The following is a 7,532-nucleotide window of genomic DNA, read 5'->3' as shown; positions in this document are numbered from 1 at the left end:
GTAACACGGATTTTAAAGATGATTGCAGTACGCACGTTTCATGCTACTCCATTTATTTAAGTAATGCAATCATTTTTAAAATCCGTGTTGCTTATTTTGATTTTTTGATCACCTTGCTCTTAGAATGGTTTTTGGATAATACCATACTATATTATGGTGCCTAAACATAAGTACCATATTCAATTTTGAATCTAAATCTAAATCTTTATACATATATATATATAAATATATATATATATATATAGTGATGAATTTCGTGTTTGAAAACGTTGTTTACTTTTTACTCAGCCTGATACATATGTGTGTGTGTGTTTTCTCTGTTTGTCTGTTAACGCTAACATCTGAGAGATGCATTTCCTACTATTCCTTTGTATCCAGCGAATTCTCCCACTACTGCAGAATTATTCATACTGAATCAATAACAAACAAAATACAATGGACCTTTACCAAAATATTTGTACAATAAGTTGTCTAGTGACGAGCCTTCTTCTTCGACCCTGATGAAAGGGCGGATGTCAAGTATTCTGAAGCCACTTCTTAGTTAAAACAAATTGTATAAAGCAAATTTGTAAGAGATTACCACTCAAGCGTAATTCTGTGAACGCTTGCATGTGCGGCAAAAATAAACAATAATAACAAATCAAAAATAATAACGGCAATAGCAAAAACAACAACAACAATACCGGAAATAATAACCTTCATTAGCCACCAAAGTTTAAAAATTACAAGTGGAGGTGTGAAACAAAAAAGATATTCAAAGACGAAGGGAGGGGTGAAAGATGCTGTACATTACATAACAGGACGAATTTTAAATCACAAAAAAACCCCCACTAGTTATTATAAAATATTATTTTCTACTCTAGGTACAGGGCCCGAAATTTTTGGGGAGGAGGCCAGTCGATTAGATTGACTCCAGTACGCAGCTGGTACCTAATTTATCGACCCTGAAAGGATGAAAGGCAAAGTCGACCTCGGCGGAGTTTGAACTCAGAACATAAGGGTGAAAATAAATGTGCATATTTTCTTTTAAGTTCGTACAAGTTACTAATATTATGCGTTTTAATAACGTTAATATTCTGTTTTTTCTTTGTTTCTTTCTCTGTGTGCAGTGTAATGATTTGTATATTTTTCAATTTTCTTTTGGAGACACGTGACAAATGTTCACAGTTATTATTTCCTGTGTGTCAGTAGGTACCCCGCTGTTTTTAATACACTAGCATGTAAGTTGCGCAAGAGTTTGTTGCTGATTCTAGCAATTCACTTGACCATCTATAAAATCCCTTACTCACTTGTCAGTCACACATTGTCAGATGGTCAGCGTTCATTATCGGAAATCTTTCCAAAACTTTTGCAACACAACAAATCGTGTTTGTTAGCAACATTGAAGTCTTTAGTTTTTTCTCCTAAGTAAAACATAAAGTCAATTCAATATCTCAGCTAAACTGAACATTATTTAAGTAACATAATCTGAAGATAACTAGAATTTTAGTGGGTTATTTTCAAAACGAAGGCAGTGAATCGGGGAAGTCTTTACAGCAATAGGTTCCTATATGTCTTGGACATCATCACCCTGTCTCACGATGTACAAGAAACTTTCGTTGAACAAACATTGAAGACGACGACAACAACAAAAACAACAACTACTGCTGCTACTACTACTGCTGCTGCTATTTACGACTAGTAGTAGTAGTAGTAGTAGTAGTAGTAGTAATTATAATCAAAATAATAATGATTTAAGCACGGGGCAACCTTAACTAATGTTTACAACACAGGCGTAGAGAACCTTGGTTAGTAAGAGAAGCAGGTCATGCGACTGCGCAGTTGTTCTTTTTGGCATAAGGTATATGGGTCTCATGAAATTTTGCAAGAAATAACAATCCAGAAAATATGGATATCATGAAGTAAAGGTGGCGGATATGAGATATTCGTTATCCATATGATAATGAATATTGATCTCTTAATATAGCCCCAAACATTAGAATGGACAAACACGTACTTCAGTAACAATTTAAATGCTTAATTTGAACTCTTTTTTTTGGTTACCAGACTTTATCTCATAAATCAATTTATTTGATTTCAGTTGAACTTTTATTTGTTAGCCAAATTAAATGAGAAAAGTACAAAATACAACTAAAATCTTAAGTGAGAAAAAAGGGACTGCAAGGAAAAACATTCCTCTGATATTTATCAGTCTCATCCAAACAAGGAACACTACTTTATTTATTCCTTGTTAGGTTGAACATGTTTGAGAGGAAATAAAAATCTTCGAACAAAGGCAAGTGGCTACTTTGGACAAGCAACAACGATATTATATATAATTCTATTTTAATTGTCGAGCGTATATTTTAGAATATCAGAAAACGATGGCGATCCTCATGAGAAAACATTTTATTTATATGTATACTGTTAAAAGCCTCAAAGTTCAGAAACATATCATTAGTAGATGAAAAGCATCCAGTAACGGCGATGGATTTGTTAAATCTAGATTTCTGTTTCGCTGATACTCATCAGTAGTAAGTAACCACTGGCAACCGTATTCTTAGGTACATTTATCTTCTACTGATAGAAAAAGACAATGACTAGCAAATCACTGGTGTCACACTTAGCCAGCATGCTGCTTAAAAAGTTGTGTGTGTAATCTAATTTGGACTTTAATGGAATGAATATTTGCGAGAGAGAGCTGCTAAATATTTGATATGTAGATTGAACCATCGTCCTCACACCTTAAGTCCCATGCTACCGCTATCGCAGTCGAGTATTTAAATTACACACACAAATGCAAGTACACCCTCACGCACACATATGTAGAATTACATACACACACACACACTCGCACACACACATATATATAGGCGTACATGCGTTTATATATTCATATAGACATAAATACATAAAATTAATATGTATACGTATTAGCATTTATAGATATTTACACACGCACATACAAGCGCGAGCATACACACATATACTCACACACACACACAGACACACACACACACACACACACACACACACACACATACACACACACACACACACACACATTATTTATATCCACCAAATTCGTGACGAGATTTTTGTTCAGCTTGAATGCCGCCATGTCACTCCTATTACGTCATTATTACCCTTCAAATACCACAAACCGCAAATCTGTCGCAATATTTTCCTCCATTTTCCCCACTCCATTTCCTCTTGAAGATCTCAACTTTTGTAGTTTTTATAGATTCCAGGACTGTTTGACCAAAATTTCATCTTTCCCGTTATCTTTCGATTTGTCTCTTTTACTTCTAACTATTTTCTTTTCTTACACCCCTTCCCTGTGTATGCTTTTTCTTTCGTTTTCTTTGTCCACTTCCATTTCTGTTTAACTATCTCATCCTTTCTGTCTCCCGCTCATTCTTTCGTTTTATTTCACCCTCTTCCTCTCTCTCTCTCTCTCTCTCTCTCTCTGCCTTTCATTCACTCATCCTGTCTCTTTCTCTCTCTCTCTCTCTCTCTCTCTCTCTCTCTCTCTCTCTGCCTTTCATTCACTCATCCTGTCTCTTTCTCTCTCTCTCTCTCTCTCTCGCTCTCTCTCCCCCCTCTCTCTCTCTCTCTGTCTCTCTTTCTCAATCTTTTTATCATCATACCTACACACCGTTCCTTCCATAAACACCAAGAACATTGAGGTCTGTTATCTCTTGAGAGTTTAATCTTGCGTGAACACCAAATGTCTACCCCCACTCCGCTCTGTTCTTCATTCTTACAGAATTACAAAACTCTATCCTGCTATCAAAATTCTAAGAAAAAATATAATTATGAAACTAAAACACAGTTCTTCAGCCGAGCCTTTTCACACATCAAAAAATTTCGAATAAATAACAATATAGAAAACTGAATAAAAATATAAAGGGGACCACTTCAAGAGAGAGAACATTTACTTAATGTTTCATTATTAACTTACGGTTTGTAATCCCCTAATTAATAACACATTATTCCTTTTAATCATATATTTTTTTTATTCAATTCTTCACCACCAACCCCCTCCAAACACCACCAAACTCCCCTAAATTTGAGGACAGAGAATACTTAGCATACATAAATAAATATTGTTTCTTAACTTCTGCATATCGACCAGACAGGGAAAGTGTGCTGATTCGAACGTAAATTTCCACAATTTGATCAACAGCTATTGGGAATTCACTGTGTAAGCAATAACAACGGCTACGTCATCACCGGTGGTAACAAAGATGATGATGATGATGGCATCGACGATGATGAGAATGGTGATGATTAATGATGATAAAATAATGTTTTCTTTATAATAATAATAATAATAATAATAATAATAATAATAATAATAATAATAATAATAATAATAATAATAACAATAACAATAATGATAATAATAATAATAATAATAATAATAATAATAATAATAATAATAATAATAATAATAATAATAATAATATAAAGTAAATAATGATGATAATGAATATGAGGATTACAAGGATCATTATGATCATGATCACGATCATCATCAGGATCATCATCATCATCATTGTTATCATTATGGCAAAAATAATAATAATAATAATAATAATAATAATAATAATAATAATAATAATAATAAAATAAAATATAAATAAAAACAACGAACAACAAACGATTACCAACAACAGAACGTCCTTCTGAAATGTATGGTGAAGGGGTGTGACACACTCAGGAAGAGTTAATTAATAAAGTTAATCAAAGGCAAGTTTTCTTACCCCCGTCTCACCCAACCCTTACCCCGCTCTTGTTCATGAGAATTATACAGATATATAATTAGATAGAAAAATACTTACTCTTGCTAATCAATAAGCAATTGCCAATGAGAGTGGCGATGGGGGGACGGGTTGTAGGTGTGGGTGTGTGTCTGTTCCTCGTCCTATCCGTTTGTAGTCCATTCCTCTATGTTATGTTTTCGTTCTTTTAATTTTTGGTTTATCTCAGACAAAATAGCTAATGGATCATTTATTAATAAAAAAAAAATAACATCGTAAACGTACACTTAGCAGTGTATAAGCATATGTATACATACATATGCATACGTTTAATACTATATATATATATACATATATGCACGTGTGTATATGTGTATGTATGTATGTGTGCATGTGTGTTTGTGTGTGTGCGTGTGTGTGTGAGGGGGGAGTTCGACAAACTTTCGGCCGATGTTTGTGGTTATCTTGCACTGATGTGCAATACCGGTTTAAAGAAACGGGCTTTGCGAAACTTATTAGTTATAGTTATGCAATCTAGGATACTAGTATATATGCGTGTATGTGTGTGTGTGTATGTGTGCGCATGCGTGTGTGTTTTTGTGTGTGTCTGTGTGCGTGTGTGTGTATATATGTGTATTCTTTTACTTGCTTCAGTCATGTGACTGCGGCCATGCTGAAGCACTGCGTACATGTATATATATTTATATATGTAGAGTACCGTGTACATTTATATATTCATGTATGTGCGTATGATTGTGCATGTGTATTTGATCTTCAACGTCAAATATAAACTTTAACATACTTACATAATTAAGAATGAGAGAATTACTAAGTAAATATAGAACACTTTAACAGTGTTTGCAGTCGAAAGATAGTAATGTTCGCTACTGGAATTTCTCAGAAGCGCTCTGCAAATGAAAAGGCAATAATGAAGTTAGCTATGTTTTCTTCATAACATACAAGAATTTTTAAAAATACAATCTTCTATTTATTTCAAAGCTGTGACGCTATTTCTGTGAAGAAATAATATCACAGGAACGATTTGGCTCATTTTAGAAGATATCCAAATTTGAATATCTCATTTCAAGGAGTTCTTTAAGAGCCCGTATATGAATGTAGTTGAAACCTTAATTTCAAAGGCAGTAAATAAATACAATGCCCATACCTAAGAAATTGTAACATTAAAGGTTCGTTATTTCCTCATCATAGATGCAGACGTCCTTATTAACTTGAAATTTGTATCTAGTACTAAAATATTTTCCAACTTATGCTCTGTTTCCCCAACAACATACTTGTGACATTTTTACACTCTCCTGTCTCTTTATTATATGCTTCCATATAATTCTTCATTCTACGCCATGATACTAGACAAGCTTAAAATTTTTCAGACATATTAATTTTATTCAACTTAGCAATTTTCTGGCCCTTTTTCAATCCTCACAGCTCTAACTCCTTGAAAAACATTGATTTCGATAATGATTTGAACTTCAACGAATTATACATAACAGAAACATGAATATAGGTATTCATGTCCATAAAACTTAAGTTTTTATTGTTTCCATATTACACATACTGTAATAGGTGGCGAGCTGGAAGAAACGTTAGCACGTCGGGCGAAATGCTTAGCGGTATTTCGTCTGCCGCTCGACTTTGCCTTTCATCCTTTCGGGGTTGATTAAATAAGTACCAGTTACGCACTGGGGTCGATATAATCGACTTAATCCGTTTGTCTGTCCTTGTTTGTCTCCTCTGTGTGTAGCACCTTGTGGGTAGTAATGAAATAACACGTACATAAAACTTCGTGATATTATACACTAAGGTCACGAGTATAATACATTAAACACCTAAAGCCTTGCAGTTAACTGTCACAAGCGAACTTAAATTTCTCTATAATCAAAAATTTACTATAAACAATATTTTAAATATAGAACTAACAAGGACAAAACACTCGCTTCCTCTGGTTACTTAAAACAAATTATTTTACTACATCACCATCCGTCTTTTATTTATTTAGTCATGATTTACTTGTGGTGGTATCCGAAAATGGTTTCTGGTTCAGTGTAACACCAGACAGGCGTGAGAGGTAAAGCACTTTCGTCTGTTGGCCAATAACCAATCTAACCGTCTCACACTAACACTGACTCGAGACAATAGGAGACGAGGATGTAGCTCTCTAGTGTCTGTAAGTTAGCAAGGTCTGTCTGTGTGTTGTTAACTTACGCAAAGATGACAACCTCTGAACTGAATTAATATATTAGTAAGGGTTAACAAGATTAGAGTCTGGACTTCTCTGACCTATCGTCATTGGATAGGAGTCAATTCATAATGATTTTATATTCACCAGGACAAACACATTAACGTGCACATCCATACTTACGCACACACACAAGTCCACGCACTCGCAAAAATAAGTACATAAATACACACACATATTTATAAAATACATGCATACGTATACGTATATTATCTACACATTCACGCGCGCACAAACACGCACACGCACAACACACACACACACACACACACACACACAAGCAGACCAGGAAAAGCACAAGCACCTGTAAAATACATATAATCACACCGTATACACAGCTACACATGCACTAGTATACACACATAATATTTTACATACGTATCTCTCATTATCTCTATCTTTCTCTCTCTCCTTTCTTTCTGTGACGTCCTTACCTTTTCACAGTATACGTGTGTGTTTGTAGGCTCGTACATATATATCTATGCATGTGTGTGTGAGTGTGAGAGTGTATATATATATATATATATATATAT

The sequence above is a fragment of the Octopus bimaculoides genome, chromosome 10 (genome assembly GCF_001194135.2).
Source record: "Octopus bimaculoides isolate UCB-OBI-ISO-001 chromosome 10, ASM119413v2, whole genome shotgun sequence".
NCBI classification, from domain to species: domain Eukaryota; kingdom Metazoa; phylum Mollusca; class Cephalopoda; order Octopoda; family Octopodidae; genus Octopus; species Octopus bimaculoides.
The sequence above is the reverse complement of the archived record's forward strand: the minus strand, read 5'-3'. Positions refer to the sequence as shown.